Source organism: Etheostoma spectabile, chromosome 5 (assembly GCF_008692095.1).
Source record: "Etheostoma spectabile isolate EspeVRDwgs_2016 chromosome 5, UIUC_Espe_1.0, whole genome shotgun sequence".
Classification (NCBI taxonomy): domain Eukaryota; kingdom Metazoa; phylum Chordata; class Actinopteri; order Perciformes; family Percidae; genus Etheostoma; species Etheostoma spectabile.
Window position 1 is genome coordinate 654573 of NC_045737.1, and position 22390 is coordinate 676962.

The 22390-nt window shown below is 44.7% G+C and overlaps 1 long non-coding RNA gene across 1 annotated transcript; it reads right to left on the reverse strand.

Moving 5' to 3' along the window:
* Positions 1-1371: 1371 nt before the first annotated feature.
* On the reverse strand, positions 1372-16683 carry LOC116689579 (uncharacterized). Its single transcript, XR_004332044.1, has 3 exons — positions 16673-16683; positions 16426-16432; positions 1372-1487 (listed from the first exon to the last, which is right to left on the reverse strand). It is a non-coding gene; the product is annotated as an uncharacterized LOC116689579 (long non-coding RNA).
* Positions 16684-22390: the final 5707 nt, after the last annotated feature.

Consider the following 22390-nt stretch of genomic DNA (forward strand, 5'->3'; position numbering starts at 1 on the left):
TCCGGACCATCCCTTAATCCCACAGTGATGTCTCTGATTGGTGGAATTCATGCTGGTGAGGAGGGGGAGCTGTTGGTACCCGATCTGTGCGCATGCGCAAGACGAGAATCCTTTTACAAAGAATCACGACAATTCACAATCACCATCTGTTCCCTCGCTTCCGCCCTAAACCCCCGCCGGGAAGCTAACGTTGTTTAGCTAAGAGCTATTTGGCTAACTGCTAGCGGGCAGCTTGAGTCAGTCTAAAATAATGTTAACTCAAGGTAAACACTGGGAAAAGCAGGCTATAGCTGACAAAACAGCTGTTTTTGAAGGTCTTTTAAAGTTATTAGATGCTGTCTCAGCTAGCGGTTAGCCGAATTAGCTGTTAGCTAAACAAATGTTAGCTTCTTTTATTCGGTGGTGCGCGGTGGTATATGGGATGAGTAGTTCCTTTGTTCGATAATGAACAACCTTTTTGACTTTATGGATTTTATATTTGTGTTTTCACTCAAAATGATATGTTGTATGTTTATGAATCACACATAACTGGTTAGCCTAAGGCATAGTCTAAAATTCTTTATATACAAATTTTTTCCAGATGTCAATGGGAGAAATGAATGGGAAATTTACTCTGGGTCTCTTGGAGGAGGGGCGGGACTGTTGAGCTCAATACAGAAACCCAACTGAAACACACTCGAATCCCATTTTCCTTTACACTAAATGTCTTGCAGGGGTAGATGCATTGTGTCCATCCACAGACTCATCAACCAAATCCATCCCCAGTAACACAAGGGCTATGCTGCTTCATTTTGGTGGGGTTTATAACTGAATAAGCTGCGGTCCTGGCTGTCCATCAATCAGCTCACGTTAGCCCCTAGAACTCAATCACATGCATCGACATTTCCTGTGATCCATGAGCTGGCCTTGGGTGACTGCAGATGTAATTACCAGGGACTTCATTTCATGGCCAAGGTGACCTTTTGTTGAGAAGTGCACTGCAAAGATAACCACATCTTGATAAATCTTACATTTTAAGAGAAACACTTAGCGAGAAACAAAGTGGATAAGGATGAGCTTTTAAATTTTCTTCATTAGAGGAATCTTCAAGATAATGTCTGTTATATTATACAGCTGAGTTTCTGGGTGACTACACTAGAGTTGTACCCTGGAAATCCAGAGTTTGCGCGAGAGCACAATTTGAATTTGCTCAGCAAGTCACTCTTGCATTCAGTAATGATGCTTAATAACTATGCCCTTGTAGCCGAGCTGCACCAAACACATCGGTGTATATGATTCAGTCGGGCCAGAAGTGAGCGAAACAGATGACGACAATTTAATCTACCAGTTAGCTCCTCTGGTAGCTAAGCATAAGGTTGTAGTGTTATCCAATTACATGCAGTTAGATTTTATAATGCATGTTTGATGCGGCCCCTTGAGTTGGGCCATTTTCATTCCTCAGTGCCAGACCCTTAATCTTTGAGATTTGGGTCTGGAGTTCCAGGCTACTAGAGTTGTACCTATTTACTTAACTGAAAGTGAAGGTGACGAAATCAAACCAAATGCAACCAAACCAAAAATGTGGAAAACAGCAGAGAGATTGAATGACAGCCACAGACAGAGAGTTGTAAGCTTATATTGTGTGGGGTTATTAGACAAGAGTAATCGTCCAGAAGGTTGTCCCTAATTTAGGGAAATAGTATGCAACCAACAATTAACGTTGGCTTATAAAAAACAAAAACAACAACACAACCCTTTTTCCATTTTTAGTTGCCAAACACAATTCGACAGACCAAACCTGGGCGGAAGAGGCGGGCTCTGTGGACGTGGAATGTCACCTCCTTGTGGGGAAAGGAGCCAGGACTTGTGCAGGAGGTGGAGCGCTACCTGTTAAATCTGGTGGGGCTTACCTCTGCGCATAGTCTCGGTTCCGAAACCATACTCCTGGACAGGGGTTGGACTGTTTTCTTCTCCAGAGTTGACCAGGGTGTGAGGCGCTGGGCAGGTGTGGGGATACTCACAAACGGCTGAGCGCCGCTGCGTTGGAGTTCACCCCTGGTGGACAAAAGGGTCGCCTCCCTACGCCTATGGGTTGTGGGGGGAAAGCTCTAACTGTTGTTTGTGCATATGCACCAAACAAAGGCTCAGAGTATTTGGCCTTCTTGGAGACCTTGAATGGAGTCCTGCATGGGGCTCAAGTGGGGGACTTCATAGTTCTGCTGGGGGACTTCAACGTACACATGGGCAATGACAGAGACACATGGAGAGGTATGATTGGGAGGAACGGCATTGAACCCGAGTGTTCAAAGTTTTCATTGCTGAAGCTGCGGTGGTGAGCTGTGGTCTTAGGGTCTTAGGGGCCTCAAGGGGCGGTAACCCATGAACATCATGGTGGACACCAGTGGTCAGGGAAGCTGTCCGACTGAAGAAGGAATCTTTCCGGGATATGCTATCCCGGAGGGATCCAGAGACAGTTGCAGGGTACTGAGGGGCCCAAAGGGCTGCAGCCTCTAACGGGAAAGAGGCAAAGCAGCGTGTGTGGGAGAAGTTTGGAGAAGACATGGAGAAGGACTTTCGGTCGGCACCAAGGTGTTCTGGGAAACCTCAGAAAGGGGGAAGCGGGATGCTGTTCACCTCAACTGAGGAGGCAATAGGGTGGTGGAAGGAGCACTTTAAAGAGCTCCTAAGTACAACTAATATACCCTCTATGTCAGAGGCGGAGCTGGAGGATGATGGGGGATTGTTGTCAATTTCTCTGGTGTAAGTTGCTGAGGTAGTCAAAGAACTCCACAGTGGCAAAACCCCGGGCATTGATGAAATCCATTCAGAAATTCCTTAGGAGGGTGGCTGGCGTCTCCCTTAGAGATTGGGTGATACGCTCAGTCATGCCCGAGGGGCTCAGAGTAGAGCTGCTGCGCCTTTGCCTTGAAAGGAGCCAGTTGAGGGGGTTTGGGCATCTGGTAAGGATGCCTCCTGGGCGCCTCCCTAGGGAGGTGATCCAGGCACGTCCAGCAGGGAGGAGGCCTCGGTGGATTATATCTCCAACCTGGCCTGGTTAACGCCTCGGGATCCCCCAGTCGGAGCTGGTTAATGTGGCTTAAGAAAGGGAAGTTTGGGGTCCCCTGCTGGAGCTGCTGCCCCTGCAACCCGACACCAGATAAGCAGATGGATGGATGGATGGCTTATGAGCTTGACAAAAACACAAGGAAATCTGGCAATGATGCTTTAGGGAGACTGAGGCTAAAATAAGAATCCAGACATGGCTTGAGTGCACCGATGATAGTTTGCATGTAATCATTTGGTAGGGAGCAGCCCTGGAAAGACACAACCACACACAGCAAAGCCACTACAGAGCAGTAGTTCAGGCTGTGTGTGACACAAAGTTATTACAAATGGGAGCATGCCACAGTTGTTGTTCATAACTTTCACTCTTCATATAGCAATATGATATTGCTCTGTTTGCTGGATGTGTGATTAATCAATCTGCTAACAAGGTCGCCATATCAATTTTAAAGGATATATCAATGTTGTGCTAACAACTTGTTTCCGGTGTCCCGTGGTGGCCAAATAACCAGTTGGTGTAACTTGCTGGTTAATGGTATTTGGTTATGTTAAATGGTGTTACAGCTGTAATCTATCATTGCAAAAGCACAATCTGGCTGTGAATAACTAAAAAAAATGGAGAAATCAAATCACTTCATATAATACTCAATGTTGTAATGTAACAAAGTACACCAATACTTTGTTACTGTACTTAAGTAGAATTTCCACGTATCTGTATATCCGGAAACTTGTTCTTTTACTCCCCTACATTTTCTAAATAAATGTATACTTTTACTCCAATACATTTGCCCAAAGCATCTTAGTTACGCGTTATTACAAAATAAAATCAGAAGACATTTGTTATACTGGAAAAAAGCAGGTTTGGCGAATAATTGCTCCTAAATTGCCAAGATAATGCACCAAATGAAGATGATGCAACAAAAAGGCCCCGTTTGTACATGTCTAGAACCTACTGGGGAGAGCAGTATCTAGACAGGGTTTAGCAAGTATTATTGGGGGGGAAATTCCATGTAGGGAGGTTGGTGGGGGAAATGAAATGTAAATTGCTGTATTTATATAGCGCTTTTCCAGTCTTAACAACTGCTCAAAGCGCTTTTACATCTACAGGAAACATTCACCTTTCAACACATTCATACCTATGGCCGGGGCTGCCGTACAAGGTGCCACCGCTCATCAGATAAACACTCACACACATTCACACTCCGATGGGGCAGCACCGGGAGCAACTCGGGGTTCAGTGTCTTGCCCAAGGACACTTCGACAATGACTGCAGGGGGCAGGGAAATCAACCCCCAAACCCTTCCGATTGGCAGGCAACGCTCTACCACTGACCACAGCCCCCCCGGGGGTGGGGATGGGTTAATACAGGACTGTCACCAGGAGATCTCTGCGTGTGTCGTAAAATGGCCCGTTATTTCCCCGTGTCATTGGACTGCAAGCCCCACAACTTTTCCTTAACCTAACAGCGTCACAAGGGACGTCAATAGTTCCGAACAATTAAATGACGTAAAGGAGATGACCAAGCATGTGTTATATGACGCTAAATGATACTTTTATGGTAAATAAATATGACAAAGTCACCTGACCAAGCGTCTGTATTTTACAAGATGGGAGTTAGAGTGTGTTGGGAGGAAGCCTAATGACTGTCATGGAAGCACCTGCTGAAGGCTCTACTGCCATGGCAACAGATGATGAAGATAACGTTACACACGTTTGGGCATAAAGTTCATAATCAAAGTTTTTTCTTTTACTTCTAATACTTAATAACATTTAATATCAGAAAATTACTTTTATTACTTAAGTACTGTAAATATCAGGCTTTAAGACTTTTACGTACAAGTAATATTTTAAAAGGAGACTTTAACTTCTACCAAAGTCATCTTCTGGTAAGATACTTGTATATTTACTCAAGTATTGCTTGACATTGCTCATGCTTAAACAGGATGTAGTTTGACCTAAAGGGAGTATAAGTTCTTGCAGATATGCAGCCCTATACATGGCTGTTTTGTGTTTCCTCCTCATTTTTCAATCACTTTATATTCATGGTAGCTGATTATAAGTTGTTCTCATAATCAGAGCTACTTGTTCCCTGTAAACTGCAGAATGCGGCATCCTCTTAAATAAACTGTTTGTTATGCATGAAATATGTGTGGAGGATCAGCAATCGGCTCCTAAGAGAATTATTTGAGGAAATATTGATAAACAGGAAATCATTAAAGATGGATTTGTCTAAAATGTTAACATAATTGTCCACAAAGGACCCTTTATGTGCAGTTTTCTAACTACTACTGGAAAATGCAGGCTATATGCTCTATATCACAAACACCCACACCCATGCGCGCACACTTTCAGTTTCACCTCTAACTAAAGAATTTGTTCACAGGTTTGTCAAACAGCTTGTGTCCTCAGATCTCCGTAATTAACTTGGAGAATTACATATAACCCTAAATGATAAAAAGGATGCTCCAGTTAGAAATCTGCAATTTTTATTTAAATCAGATGATAGTTGCCCTTTGTGCTGCTCCCCTGGATTTCCTTCCCACACACATACACATGCAATACACATTCACAGCTGTGTTCTGATGCAACGATTTACAGTGTTTCTGTAAAAAAAAATGCACAAACCTCCATCCTACCTCCTCCATCAGTGTTTAATAGGCTTTGCCTTCACCTGGTTAGCTGACCTGGCTCTCCATGTGGGCCCACAGAGCCTCCTCTCATTAAACAGAGGCCTGCAGAGCTGTGACAATTAACTTCCGAATGTTGACTGATAATGAGTGTCAGCGCTTTGGTGACATCTCGGGGTGTGTGTGTGTGTGTGTGTGTGTGTGTGTGTGTGTGTGTGTGTGTGTGTGTGTGTGTGTGTGTGTGCTAACCAACAAACCTTTACACAGTAGTCAAAACCACAAGTGCAGTCAATACCGCGGAGAGTAAACAGCACCATGATAACAATATTTACTGTAAATGATGGATAATAGCGCAGCGTTTCCGATTTTTTTTGATACTTTGACTTTACAATTTATTTTTGTGACAACTTTTCATTCTTACTCCTTACATTTTAACACGAATATTGTTACTTTTTACTCCTTACATTTTACAAAAGTGGCTTTAGTTACTTTAGTTTTGTACAAAAGGTCGTCTATCAGGTGTGATTGTGAGGAGAGGTGATTGTTGAACGCCCTTGCTCATGTTTGTATTTTAGGTGCATTATTTACATGCTACGGTTACACTGCATTAAGATAATGTAATTAATAGGGGGTTTATTGTTATCATTTACTAGCATATACAGTATATATGATTCCTATGCGTTGTGTATGGTAGCCTTTACAATGTTATTTATTTATTTGCAGAAACACTCACAAACACAGCCATGGCTGAGCTACCCACGCCCATGTTTGTACCGTTGCTTGATTCTAATAAAGCATCAACAGAGAGAAGTTGTCTCCGTCCGTGTTTTAACAGACACACCTGGGGCGAGGTTGGAAACCAGAATCAGCTTTAAATACAGTCCTAATTATAGTCCTCACTAACAAGTTTCAAATCATTTCACTGGAGTTACTGTTATTATTGTTCGCGTTAATAAATACCAAATTCAATCTAATTGGAAGGGAATATACTGTACTGTTTGTGGCACTTGACGCACCACTACAAGACGACTCAACAGGTTCAGTGGGATTCCATTGGCATAGACAGTTAAAGATTCTTTGCGGAAAATCAGCTGCTTCTTGATGGCGTCAACGTTAGCCCATATTAGCATGGACCGCGACATGATTAAAAATGAATGTAACTGTAACGGGATTTTATAGCGTTTTTCTAGTCTGTAACCGACTCCTCAAGAGCCTTTTACTCTACAGGAGACATTCACCACTCACACAACATTCAGCCACTGTGCCGAGGCTGCCGACCAGTTGCCACTGCTCATCAGATACCACTTACCACTCCGATGTGTGTGATTTGGGGGCAACTCGTGGTTCATTTTCTCACCCAGGACACTCCAAACATGGGACTGCAGGGCCAGGGTTTGAACCACTGGTTCATTAACACTTTCCACTTACTGAAATAATGACCGTCAATCAAGAAACGCGACTCCGACTGCAACTGAGCAGTTAATTGACAGTTGCACAAGGGAAGCTACCCACGAGAGCAGCCCTTTCCGCAGCGCACTTCTAGTGAAACTTCCCAACAATTTCTCTGCAGCTCTGTCCCGTTTATATTCAAACACACACAGAAGATTCACAGTGTTTGATGTCAGGAGGGTTTCTAATGCCTACGCCATAGACCCTTGGCTGGCTGTACTCTGACTCGACCTCGTATCTAATTGCGCTTGTTATCTTCTGTGATATGCAACAGCGGACATTTACTGCCTTTTGTTTAGGCCAGCAGTCACGAAGACACAGACACGCTTGAAAGAAACATGGTATTGTTAAATGTGCATAAAGTTATAAATGAAGTCTAATTTTTAAACCCTACTGCCAAGCAATTTAAACAAAAACTTATAAAAATGAAATTTCTCTGTCATTTTTCCCTCCTGTTGTACATTTACCAAACATCGAGCAATTAATCCTCCATTTATGGTTTTCATAAATCACACACACATCACCACAATGTACCACAGAAAAGGCTGTACTCCATCAGGAGAAGGCAAAACCTTTTTCTTTTGAAAGGAAAAATTCCTCTCGACCCTCCCTTAGGAGCGGGCCGCCCTTTTGGCCAGACAGTTCAAAAATATTGTTTACAGGGGGTTTAATAAGCACCATTTTGCATTGACCCCAGTCATACTGTTCAGATTGTCATAGAGTTGTTGATATAGAACATGTGCATAGTTTCAATTCGTGATACATAACACTTTGGATCAGAGTATGAACACGGGCATTATCATCCTAGCACTAATTAAAATATTACCATACTGTTTACAAGGGGATGTACCATTTTAAGCAATAATCCCATACCAATGTTCCGGAAGTCAACCAGAGAGGCCATCTCCTTTATTCACATTATCTCCTCCAGCTCTCTAAGCGCAGTCAAATTGGAAGATGTCATTGATGATGCTTCCCTGCATCTTTCTCATGCTCTGGGAAAAAAATGCATCACGTAGTACCGATATTCGGCACCACACCGCCTTGTGACGCCGCAGCTGGTTCCAGCCTAGCCTATTTTGTATTGCCATCAATCGTATAGCGCCTTGAGCTCTTCGCGTATTTTTGACAGGGCTGTTATGGTGAATTCATGAACATTTCTACTCGAACTTGATGTTTCCATTCTCAGCATCAACTTTACCCCACCCCTACCCACGGAAAGCGCATTCCTACCTTTGGCCATCGGACCAACAGTTTATGGGCATCGGGGACATCCTCCCCAACACTATCATGTGGTGAAAGACACTTGCGTTTGCTCGTGGCAGGTGGTGGTGCGTTACCATGTACGATTGATCGGCCGTTCTACTAAGGTGCCACACCCTCCCACCCTTTGTTACATCCAGATACCTATAGGGCCACATAGCCAGTTAGACCTAGCTGTCCGTATACCCCATTGCATCAGGAGCCTGAAAAATAGGGTACACAGTTGTACCAGGCGTTGCCTTGGGTTGTGTTCAATGTTCCTTTTGGCGTGGTGTAAACGGCGTGTGACCCCACAGCACAATGCACTCGGTAGACCTCTCCACTTGTACCGTCCAGAGTTGTTATGTAACCCTGATTCCATAGCGTTATATCGAGCATCTGGGGGTAATATGACATGTCCGTACAGAGGACTATCTGTGTCTCTGTTAGCGGTTTACTACAAATTGGAGAAGTCCATTTGGATCTGTCTACTGGTGGGGGCATTTCCAATTCATGGTCAAACATCAGGTAATGGATACGGCTGAGGGTACGCCGTGCGGTAAGATAGTTCCTGGCGTTTTTGACGGGTTTCGGAACTACGTATGGGTTTATTGCGGCTATTGCATACGTGTGCAAACATAACAATTTTTTTGTTCTCTGATCTCGCTACTACTTATCATAGCGCTAACCTAGGTTCAAATCGAAAAGAAGGAATTGTAAAGTCACCTTCGGAGTCTCTCATATCCCTCGTTGAGGAGCATACTATTAATCGTGGATACTGGTTTCCCGTCCCTTTGTTGGTGGGCCCCATCCGGGTCGCTGTCAAGCGACACGCGAGGGCCAGTAGGACAGAACCCCCATCCCTTGAGCCCCATAGCTGGTATAGAGTAAAAAGTCACAGATGGTTTCTTCAGCGGACAAGGTTTTTGATACCGCCGACCTCCAGCCTATTCGGTGTGGGAATGAATGCAGCTTTTACATGACTGTGGTGTGTCCACGTTTATCGTTCAGCATATTTACTGCTGTGGGCCTTGGTGTTACACAGTGTAACTGCCCCTCCCACTTTGGTGATGACCATCACTTCCCCCTCTTTATCCCTTTTATCAGCACTTGGTCACCTGGTTGGAGTCCTCCCTCACCTGGGATCCTAGGTGGAGATAGCATATTACATGCAACTTTGAACACTCCTATCCTAAACACTTTGCACATCCACTCTGCTAGAGGTCTCCTGGTCAATCCACACTTTTTCTCTTCCCAGTGGACCCCCTTCCCACAAAGTTAAATAAATGGCCTCCCATTACCATTTCCAAAGGCTCAGCCTGTCGAGTTTTGGCGTTAGCTCATGTACACCTCTACCAGTGATACATGCTGCCATGGCTTTCCTGTCTGCTCCATGGTTTTCTTTGCCTATTTTTTTACTGTGCCGTTAGTCCTCTCGCCACCCCGGCCCTTTGGGGGTGGTAGAACTGTCGGTCTTAGTTCGATGCCTAGGTGGTTTTCACTAGCAATGTCACTGTCTCATTTACAAAATTGGCATTATCACTCCAAAATGAAGTTCTTGGGATGCCATAACTCTGTGTATACCTCGTTTAAGGAGTGTTTTGGCTACAAGTGATGGCATCTCTTTTCGTGAGGGTGCTACTATTACCCATTTCGGAAGAATCTACCGTTACACACGTACCTTGTAATGACCACTTCTGTTAGCTCTAGAGAAATCCATGTGCAGGTTTCGACACTAATGTGACGCCGTGGTGGGCATTTCCCAAAATCTCTTTGGGAGGCTTACAATCTTACGCCATATCGAGCTTATTGTGCGGACAACTGATAGGATGACCGACGGCTGCTACGGAAAAAGGTGATAAGAGGTAAATTCGTCAAAGCATAGTAAGTGAATTGATGGCCATGTGAATCGTAGTGAAACACCGTCTGACCATGGACATCAATTCCCACGGTTGAACATCGCCCATCCGCCATGGCTCGAACTAGCTACCATATGATACAAACGTTTATGTATCAGGGCTTGTTAATCTTGCAGATATAGCCATCAACACAAGTTGCCCGTCCGAAGCCTACCTCTTTCTCTTTCGTGTTGGGGGGGTTGTCTTGCATGTTTTTAGTACTTCTGTAGGGATCGGTTCCTGTGGTCTCCTCTTGCCGTAATTTGTTCTGATCTTTACAGCTTCTTTCTTAGCTTCCTCATCGGCTTTCCGATTTACCTAAGCTGACCGGATCTTTTTGCTTAGTATGTCATGCACATTATCAACGCTAGTTTGTGAGGTAATTGGATAGCCTGAAGTACTTCACCTAGCAGTCTGCATGCTCTACTTTTTTTCCTGTAGACGTTATCATTCCCGTCTACTCACTGACTCAAAACAATGACTGTTTCAAAAGCATATTGGCCTATCTTGTAGATAGTCGACTGTATTTTGTCCTTGCCCATTTACATGCTTCTGTGAGGGCAATTATCTCTGCTGCGTGGGCGAGTATTTCGAGGGCACGGCCCTCTGATGCGCGTTTTCACTCTTGCGTCACCACTGCCTATCCCCACCTGTTGTTCCTCCTGTTGACGACTTCGAGGCGGATCATCAACCAACCATGAATGCTGTCCGGATTGATCATCTTTTGTAAGTCTTTTCCGTGGTTTGCAGTTTTTCATTTGTTCTCTACACATTAATGTGGGTCTCCTCATCCTCTGTGGAACCAGTGTGGCAGGGTTTGTGTTGTACTCTCTTTTCGCTAAAATGCGGTTGTGAGAGCAAGGGTCCAGGATTGACAAATGTCTCGCTGGGCACAATGTCATCGGTTTCAGTTTATCAGCATGTCCACTGCAGCTGGCCAAGCAAGTGGTTTGATGGAACCACACTTACTTCTGCCGAGCTCTGCACGCGAGGGCTCTCACACACGGCTCTCACACAATGGGGACGTGCACATGCCACTGGGTCAGCCTTTTTATATTAATGCCACGGCTGTAAACTTTGAGCCGGCTTCTTGATAGCACTGAAGTCATGACCTTAGTTTTTGCAGTCCCACTGTTTTGGACAAAGGCTTAGGTGTAGTCTGGAGCCTAACACTCCTGAATTGGCGATTTGGTCTTTGAGAACATGGAATGCGTCGCCTCCTTCCGGAGTCCCCATGTGAGGTCCTCCTCAGGCGTAGTTTAGCTGGTCATCATGTCCAGAAAGAGGCTGTCTTTGGCCATAATGGGTATCCGCTACGGCAGTAGTTACAAGTCCCATGACTTCGATCATTCTGTCTCTTGGTGCGGCCGGGCTTTGGGCTCTGCAATACAGCTGTTTTTCTGTCCGTGTAAGGGCTTTTCCTGTTGGGAGATTTGTGGCCTAGGCAAATCACTTCTTCCTGACGCATTGGAGTTTGTGTTTTGAGGTCCTTTGTTCCCACTGGCAGCCAGTTTGGAATATGCTTTACGGCATCGTTTCGTTGGCCTCCTTTGTCTTGGAGGCACATGATATCATCTACCTAACCAGGACGTTGGTGTCCCGTCACTGTACTTGGCTCCTTCCATGCACGTCATTATCTCCTGAGAGAAGATGGTTGACCTGCATGTGAACCCTTGGGCAGTCTAGTGTAATTGTACCTTTTTCCTCAAAGGTGAAACCGAACCATTCCGTGATTTCTTGTTTATTGTTATGGGAGAAGACGGCGTTTCTAGGTCCACTACAGTGCACCATTTGTGGTTCTGCTTTTCAAATTGTTCAGTAAGGTGTGTGGATCTGCACCATGGCTCTAGTCTGACACCTTAGTTATCTTCAAGGTCATGAACAAGCGCCCCTGACCATCGGGCTTCTTAACTGGAAAATGGCGTGTTACATTCACAGGCTTGTTCGTCAACTAGAAGCCTGCTGGCCTTCATGTTCTGCACGACAGGGGAATTCCTTTGATTGCCGTCGGGCTCAGGGGTATTGTCACTTACCTTGCCTTAGATTCCTTAGCGTGTACTTCTACTGGTTTAGCAGTCTTTATAAACTACATCTGTTGGTTTTGCTGTAGACCAGATGTTTGGGGGACTTGTGAAAGCGGGTCAACATTTGTTCAGCAGTGAAAAGTTGTGAGGTCAGCGTCGATGTGAATGGTTGGTTTAGCACCGTCACCAGTTAACTCCCTGTCCGGGTCACTTTCCCTACGCCCTCTAGGTGCACTCGGCTCCATGTGGTCCTGACCTCACTTTTCGTCTCTGTCCTGCCAGTCTGGTCACTAGCATCCAGCTGATGCCACCTCCTGGTACTCTGATGACCTGGCCATTGAAGAACGGTGGTTTTCTTCCTTGTGGAGGTCTTTGATTGTTTCTGTAATTTCCTGTGCTGCTACATCGTCCGTTCTGGGTAGTGGAGACATATCTACTGTTACCTGTCTGGTGGGCCTCGCTGCTTGAACTGTTCTTCATAGGCTATCCACCCTATTGATCTTATCTCAAAGGGGGTTATCAAGAAGGGTCGAGAAACCTGGATGCGTGGCTGTTCAGGCCTCTCAATTTTTCATGGCACATGCAACGCCATTCCTTTTGAGAATGTCTGGTATATACGTTTAAACATGTGACTTACAGACGACCTAGATCCCCAGTGTGGCAAGGTCAGGGCGAGAATCGCTTTGTCGTCCCGTCCTTCATGGACATAGCTGAAGCATTTTTTCTGGCCTCTTCCTCCTTTTATGGTGATACTGCCATTTTAGTGTTTCATTAGGTCCCTCCTAGCAGATTTACTGGCAATCTGGACTGGATCACTACTTCTGCTGTATGGGCTTCGTCATCCTTCGTCTAGTACAGATATTGTTTTAGAGATTTTACAATTGTGGTCAACCATTAGTGAACTACGCTATCCATTGTGGCTGCCTTATGCTGGGTTTCTATCTTTTAGCACTGTCCTATCTGCCCCTGAATCACATAAAACAGTCCCCGTTTTTTCTCCTCCATTGTGAGAGTGTAATAGGTTTTCGTCTCTTTCAGGGAGAGGGAGAATAGTTTGGCAATCCAATATTCCACGGGGTCCCCTTGGTTTTGGTCGTCGCGCCGTGCCGTGATAGGTTGCTTGAATTTTTGCCGCTTTGGCGTCAGCTCCTCATATTCATCCCCCATCTTGGTGGTACTCTGGCTTATGAGGGGGGTTCGGGCGTTCGCTTCTCCTTCTGTCCTTTGCGGGTCTCTGGCATTCTCGAGCAAAATGGCCTGGTTTATTGCAGTTTGTATCAGCGGTTTGCTTGGCTTTGACCTTTCTCTTGGCCTCTTCTCCTTGGTCCTTGGTGAGTTAGCCATGCTGCTAACCATAGCGTGGGCCACATCATGCATTTGGTTGTCCGATTTTTTAATCCTTTTTATTATGCCGTCCTCCTGACGTGTGCTGCCCATCCATTACTTGAACCAGGGTGTGGCGGTTCTCCAGCCAACCTGGTGCTTCTGACGAGTCGGCCAGGCAGGCCTCTGTTGTTCATAGGTGTAGTTTTAACTGCTTTGGTCACGCTCCTTCACATTCCCGTCATCCACTAGCCCCACTGTTTGTTTTGAAAACATCTTTCCAGTTTCCCCCGTCATTGAATAGATGTCTTCCCCTCAGTTTGCCTTGTGATCCTGGATTTTTGGGGTCAGGTCGTCTTTCCACACTGCAGGACTCTTTCACCTACTTCGGCAACCTGTACGTTCGGCTTGTCACTTCCTGCGGCAGCCAGCTTCATCTGCTCCTTTCCGGTGTAATTTCCCCTCTCACTCTGGTCAGTTATGTCCAAAACGATTTGCAGAGCTTTTGGTTGCTTCTTACCGTTCAATTTGTACGAGCCATCAACTGTTGAAGTTGTTTACCATTCCTGGTCACTTTTGTAGGGTCTCACTACCTTTAAACAGGCTTCAGTCATTTCGTGTGTCATGGGCGATACCTCAATAGTGCGGGCTTGAGGTCTTCCATCTTTCCTATGGGGTTTGCCACTTTCCATCATGGGGAAACTATGATAGGATTTTCTTCTAGATTTTCTTCAGATCCGGTGGTGGTTTTTGGTAGCTGGGGGCGCTGAGGGGGCTGAGGTCAGAGCAAAGAGTCTCTTCTTTGATACAGTCGATGTCTGATTTAACAGTAGGCTTGGATGCTTTTTCAGTTCTCTCTTTTTCTTTTCTCCCTGCCTTGTTTGTCCCCCAGTGGTGTTCCCAGGCTTGACAGCCCTCCCCCCGCACCGCCTGCTCTTTCGCTCCTCCTCTCCTCGTCTCCTCCCATTCCTCCGGCCTCTCATCATTCGGTTTTGTGGGGGAGTGCCGCCTCATGCTGCTGTGCGGGGTGGGTGGGGCTGTTGGAGCTGGCTGCGGGGGCTTTTTCCGTCTTCTCAGTCCAGTCTCCATCATCTGGATGTATTTTTTAAAGCCGCTATAGATACATTCGACATCTGGCCTTTTTTTAACTCTGTTCTCCTTTTTATTTCTCTCATCTCCGGCTCCCTTTTCCTTCACTGGTCTCTCCACATTCTACAGCCCACAAACTCTCGCTGTATCCTTCCGTCGCTTTTTTCCTTAACTGCAACCCTCTCTTCTACACACCAATCGCGCTAAAAACTATTGTACAGCTTCAACCGAGTTTTTCCATCAAAACCATATTTATCTGTCCCCTTCCTTTACAAATTCTACGCTCCCGGAAGGTTTTTTTTCATGTATATCCATCTGTAGGAACGGAGACACTCTGTTTCTACCCACCTCTTTCCTAATCTACGTCACACACTAAAATCCCACACTAAATATCCAACTGCGCTGCACCAACCTGTTGCCTGGTCTAAAGCAAAATCCCACAGAACCACAATTATCCCAATAAACCCTGTGCAGCACCACCTTATTATTAAACATCGAATTTTTACTTTCTTTTATTTATTTTTAGATGTTGAATAAAATAAAGTTTACATGTTCCAATCACTATGCACTATATAATTATACGTGTCTTCATGTACAAAGATGTATTCTGAAATTGGTGCCCACTGGAAAGATTCTAAATCAGTGATTTAATGGTTGTGGGCGCCATATCCTCTGTGTCATTTACCATGTTTTTGTCTCACAAAGGTAGATCAAAACAATCCCTTCTGTTCTTTACCTACCCCCCTCTCTAACCCACGTCTCTTCCAAATGGTTTAGATCAAAAGACCATTTACAGAGAGACCCCGTTTGCTCGCAAAAGAAAGAGAACTTCCTGTCTCCACTACCTGTGTCCTCAGACCGAGATAAGACACTGAATGCTGATTCACTGCACCCTGCCGACCTTCTCACTAACATGACAATTACCCCTTTATCCCTTGTGGAAAACAACCCCAAATGTGAGAGAGCATATTTCCCATTTGGACCCAACTTAACACCCAAAACAAATAGCAAATGTCACAACATACACACAACCCGCTATGAATCCACACACATAGCGTAACATCAAAACCACAAAACCTAACCCGCTATGAATCAACGCCCAAACGTAATAACAAAAACAAGAACAATACCCGCTATGAATCAACGCACATAGGTACACAAGACATGTAACGGTCCACAAGACAAAGCATAGCCTATCAATAAAGCATGTGATCACCCTGCCGAACTTCTGAATTCATAAATGGCTTTCAATTCACGACATTTACAGTTTCCCCGTCGGGAAAAAATTCGCGTTGGAATATCAACTGAGTATTTCCCTGTTATCACCTCACTGTGTCCCAGACCGAAAATACACCAACGTTACACCTACTTCAAGCTTTTATATATGGCCCAGGCAACAGATATATTCTCACTAGTCCCAGACAGTAAGGATAAACATCACTGATACTTGCACGTAGCTAGACATAACGGCGACCCCGGGCCCCTTGTGCACCTTTCCTGCAGATGGAACGTGTGTCACTCAAAGCTACAACCCCATCACTCACCCGGTCTGTTCGCTGTTGACCGTGGAAGTCTCACGCGAGTGCCAGGGCAGCTCCGACCAACCTAATGCCCGGCCCGCGAAGTGGACGGCTGTCGACAGATTTGGTTCTGCCTTGTCGATCGCGGGTCCTGTACTCCTCGCTGTGACTTCCCCGGGTTTCGGCACCCTGAAAATGCAGGTTTCATAACACTTTAACTACTAAAATAATGAACGGCAAGCAAGAAACGACTCAGACTGCAAGACAGTTAATTGCAGTTGCAACAGGAAGCTACCACGAGAGCGCTTTCCGCAGCGCAGCTCTAGTGAAAAATTCAACAATTTCTCTGCAGCTCTGTCCCTTTATTCAAAACACACACAGAAATTCACAGGTGTTGATGTAAGGAGGGGTCTAATGCCTACGCCAGAGACCCTGGGCTGGCATGTACTCTGACTGACCTCGGATCTAAGGCTCTTGTTATCTTCTGTGATATGCAACAGCGGGACATTTACTGCCTTTTGTTTAGGCAGCAGTAACTGAAGACACAGACACGGCTTGAAAGAAACATGGTATTGTTAAATGTGCATAAAGTTATTAATGAAAGTCATAATATTTTAAAACACTACTGCAAGAAATATTAAACAAAAGACTTATAAAATGAATTTCTCTGTCAACTAACCTTCCAGTTGGCAGGCAACCGCTCTACCACTGAGCCACAGCCGCCCCAGAGAGGTGCAGAATAAACGGAGATCCAAGAGATTCGGCGTATTTGCGGGGAAAGCTTCTGTATTTCTGTTAGTTGTCACAAAATGGACCCAGTTTCCGTTTAAAATTTTTGACTCCACTTTGGAATTGAACAGATACACTACAGAGTGGAGAAGACCGCTCTCCCATATCTGGGTTGCTTGTGATCCTCTAGATAGACAGCTCAATGTATTTCTGCATACAGCATATTTTTCATGCTTGGTGCTCATCCACAACCATTTTTTCTCTTCCTAGTTGCTGAAAGGAAGAGTGTTGTCTGTGCCTATCCACGGCAGTTCCAGTCTCTTGGAATATCGGTGTTAGGTCCTGGAAAGAATAATGCCTAGAGACTACAGTTCTGTTGGGGGACTTCACACTTGATGGGGGGGGGGGGGGGGGGATTGGGCAGAATGGCCTGCCCAATCTGAATTTGAGTGGTCGTTTGTTATTGAACTTCAGTGCTAGTCATGGATTAGCCATAACAAACACCACGTTAGAGCATACAGTAGGGTCATTCAGAAGTGTTTGTACCAGAGCACCTTAGGCCGAAGATTGATAATAAATGATAAATGATTTAGGTTGTATCATCAAATATGTGACCGTATTTCTTGGAAGATAAAGGACCAGAGCTGTCAACTGATCAGATGGTGGGGGAGCCTGTTGGACAAATCTAGAAAACCCAAACATGTGGTGAAGGTGAACAGGGAATGTCCTGCTTGGTCCCCTGTCTCTTTAAATCCCACTTTTAGAGGAATTCCTCATGCATCCCAGAGGGAGTTGGGGACGTGGTATCCAAGTGGGTCACATTTGTGAAGGTGGCTGCTAGGATCTGTGGTCAGAAGGTTGTCATTACCTATTGTAGGGGCAACCTCAGTAGCCGCAGGTGGACACCAGCTGCTGAAGAGGCTCAAGCTGAAGAAGCAGGCCTGACAGGCTTGGTTGGCCTACAAAAATCACAGATTTGTGCATGCAATGTTAAAAATACAATAAATCCCATTCAAATCTCTGCAATGGATTAGGTTTGATTGTCCCCCTACCCCCTCACCCAACTGCTCAGCTATCACACTTGTTTTCTGTTGTTCTGATCAATGGGGCATTTGCATGAATTTCATCATCAAAGTGCAGCTTTTTGCCATTATTGGCAGGAGAAGAAGTTGACAACATGCCCTCTGCAAAAAATAAATGAGAAATTTCATTGTTTCCTTTTTCCTACAACAACCCACTGCTACTTAACATTCAAGAATGTCACAAATGATGATGTTACAACATCACATCAATATTCTTCTTGTTGGATTATGGATAATATTCTGGCTATTCATAATGTTTACAGGAGACATACTGTTATGGTTGGAGTCCAGCTGGCCGTGAGGTTTTATTCTGTTTACTATTTTTCAGTATTTTCTGTTGGCCGGCCCTGTTCCCGGCTCTGTTTGGTTTTGTCCCTCTTTCCTGCCAAAGCCATCTGACTGCCCACACCTGCTCGTCATCAGTCGTCAACTGCTCCCTCTGCTCACACCTGCCTGTCATCAACCATCTCCCACAGTATATCTACCTCGGCTCTTCATCCACTCTTACAAGGGTTGTCTACTTGTGTTCTATGTCCTCACCTTTCTGTTTTCTTCCCTGCAGTTCCATCTTGTCTTCCTTAATTCCAGTCAGCTGATTTCAACCCTCGGTCCTCCCCCCACGGCGCCCTGCTTCCATCAGCCTCCTTCTCCGCTCCTCGTGTCCGTGTCTCCTCCTCGGCTCATGCTCCCGGTTCTCCCACGTTCCATCTCCTGTGTCTTCTCCTCGGCTCCTGATCTCCAGATATCCTCAATCAACAGAGGTTTATGAACTATTTATTAGAAACGGACTAGGCTACATAACCTATTAGTCATCAGACTAAAAGTTGATACAGATAAAGTGTAGCCACAATGTACTTTGCCATTTAAATCTGGTTGGTTTGTCAAATGTTATGGTTCAGCAGATAAAATAAAACCTGATTATCCAGAGCCCAAATAATTAATAATAATAATACATTTTATTTATAATGCCCTTTACATTTCACAAGGAAATCTCAAAGGGCTACAGTTAATAGGGAGTTAAAAACAGTTTCCAGAGTACGATAACAATTTACAAGCAATAATAAAACACCATAGAACTAAAATTAAAACGTGACTGTTTAAAGGCCTTTTGAAATAATAGTGTCTTTAGGCCCTTCTTAAAAATCTCCACAGTTTGTGGGGCCCTCAGGGACTCTGGGAGGGCGTTCCAGAACCGAGGGGCGACTGCCTGGAAAGCCCTGTCTCCCATTGTGGACAGTTTAGTCCTAGGTTGGAGCAGGCGATAGGTGGAGATGGAGGAGCGGAGGTTTCGTGATGGTGTTGTGTGGGGTGAGGAGTTCACTGAGGTAGGTAGGGCAGTTCCATGAATGCACTGGTGGGTAAGTAGACAGATTTTGAATTGAATTCTTTGTTTAATGGGCAGCCAGTGGAGGGATTTCAGGACCGGGGTGATGTGATCATATTTGCGCCTCTCGTCAGGACCCGGGCAGCGCAATTTTGAATATGTTGGAGTTTTTGCAGGCTCCTGCCAGGGGTCCCAACGAGAAGGGCATTACAGTAGTCCAACCTGGAGGAGACAAAAGCATGGATCAACTTCTCAGCATCTGGTTGGGAGAGGGAGGGGCGGAGTTTGGCAATGTTTTTGAGGTGAAGGAAGGAGACCTTACAAAGGTGGCGGATGTGGGTGTCAAATGTAAGATTTGAGTCTAGTCTGACTCCAAGGTTTGTGACAGAGGTAGACAGGGCGATGTGATGACCAAAAATGGATATACTGCTGAGGGAGGAGGACTGGGTTTGGTGTGGGGTACCGATCAGGATGGCTTCGGTTTTGCTGCTATTTAATTGAAGGAAGTTGTCAGACATCCATGCCCTTATCTCCTCCAGGCAAACCTGAAGTGCAGACGGTAAGACTGAGGGGGGTGTGGAGTCCATTTTTATGTATAGTTGAGTATCGTCTGCATAACAGTGGAATGAAACTTTGTGTTTATGGATGATGTGGCCAAGGGGTAATAAATAGATGGTGAAAAGGGTTGGGGCGAGGACGGACCCTTGTGGCACTCCACAACTGACTGTGTGGGGTGATGATTGGAACTGACCTAGAGCCACATGCTCCGTCCTGCCTGTGAGGTAGGACTGGAACCAACTTAGTGTAGTCCCAGAGAGTCCAAATAGGCTATATGTAACTTAACCTTAATACTAGGCTATGAGCCATACAGAAAGTTACATTTTATTAAAAATCTATGAATCTAAATCTATTTTGGTTATGTCATTGTTCATTTATTAAATGTTTTAATACGTGTTTTGGGGATCGTAAACACATGGTTTTGAGGGCTACTATACATAAGATCTCATCTGAATATTTCTGTAATTCAAACAACGCTAAGTTGGAAGTTAGTTTGAAACTTTTACAGCCAACTTAAAATCTGGGGTTTTATTCGGGCTCTAGTCCATACAGAACATGGATTCAGGCACAGAGCACGAGAATTGAAGACTCAGTTAGCAACAATTAACTCAGTTAGCGGTTAGCTCTATTATAAAGATTTGGAATGGAAGAGATTGTCGCGGACAGGGGTAACAACCAAATTCTGATAAATGACATTCAGCAAGCTTTCACAGCGGTGAGGACCGCGGCATTTCCAAGGTTTGTTAATACAGTTAATCCCACGGCAAGACCACAAGCAGCATGCTTACAAAAATGTAATTCGGAAATCGTATACCTGGTGTGTGTGTGTGTGTGTGTGTGTCACACAAACACTGGACGAAAGACTTTTGACGGAAAAGACTTTGCTTTCTTCTTTTAATAAAATCTGTTGTGTGTGTATTGGGAGGCAGAGGAGCGAAAGAAAAGAGACGCCAGAATGAAGCTTGGATTTTGAATTGAGTGTGGTTTGGCCTACTGATGTCAAAGAGCAGACAGATAATGCATTAGAGGTGACACAACTAACCCTTTTGGATAAAAGCGTTTGGACTTTTCTGGGAAAAAACAAAATGGTTTATATTTTTGTTAGACACAGGGTTTATTTTTGGGAGAACAATTTTCAAAACCCAAACGGTTTGGTCATTATTCTCTGGTGAGATTTCATTTCAGTTTAGTCTTTCCTTTGGCCTCCATAGTCATATACTGTAACAAGTTACACATTAAGACATGTGACATCCATGCAGCATGCCTAACCTGATAGCCCAGTATACAGTATTTAACTTAATTGTGCATAACAGCGTCGATGTTATAAAAGCATTATCACACAAGGAAACCAGCTGAACCAAAGATGGGAAAAAATGTCTAAGACCCCAGAGGTTTAAAGGGTAACTACTGTTTTTTTTCAACCTGGATACCATTTTCCCATGAGTTTGTGTCTAATTGACTGATGTAATAAAAAATCTAGTAGTGAGCAAGATTGCAGTGATGAGCCGGTGCAATCCGAGCTGCAATCTAACCTAATGGGGCAATTGTGTGGGCTCTTTTGACAGGGTGAGATTGTTAATAAAAGTGTCTGACAACATTATCAATCTCATGAGGTGTGTTCTTGTCCGAAGATAGAGATGTGGAGAGTGGAATGCGAGTCAAAAAAAGAAGTTCAGGATGTCTGTTGTTTGGCAGTAGGCTACAGGAATGATAGGCTCCTATTAACTAAAAGATTGTCATAGCCATGGCTCATTATTTAAATGATTTCAACAACGTGGATGAGGTTGTTATAGTTTGAGCAGCACCTGTATTCATTTAAGCCAGAGCATAGGCTATAGACAGAGAGAGAGAGAGAGAAAGAGAGAGGCAGCGGGGCTTGGGATATTGGTACCACTACCGTGGGTGCTGTGCCCCTATATGCCCAAAGATGATGTTTTCATGAGTAGGACCTGTTGCTGCCAGATATCTGTGGTCTAGATGTGTCCAGTAGTGATGGTCAAATGAAGCTTCGCGAACCAGTGTCTTTATTTTCTGAGCTCACTAGATGGCACTCTCTCAGAAAATAAAGACAGTGGTTTGCTATGCATAATTTGACCATCACTAGTGTCCAGTGATATACCTTGGACACACAAGGATTTCCCGTACTAATCAACAGGGATGTGAGACATGGGCAAATACAAACCATTTTTTTTTCTTGAAAATGTTTTAGATAACACAAAACCATGGATGTATTATAGCCTACTGACCGCATGAAACACTAAGCAGCTACAGTCTCTCTCTCTCTCTCTCCTCAAATGAATACGGGCGGCCATCCAAATTATAATGACCTCATTCACATTGTTGTAATCATTAAATTATTAAGCCTGAAAATGTTTTAGGTAACATGGCTATACTTTCTGTAGCCAACTCCAAAACAGACTCCCAGAATGCCTTTTGCTTGACTTGCGTTCCACTCTCAACACCACAGGTCACTTCATGTGATC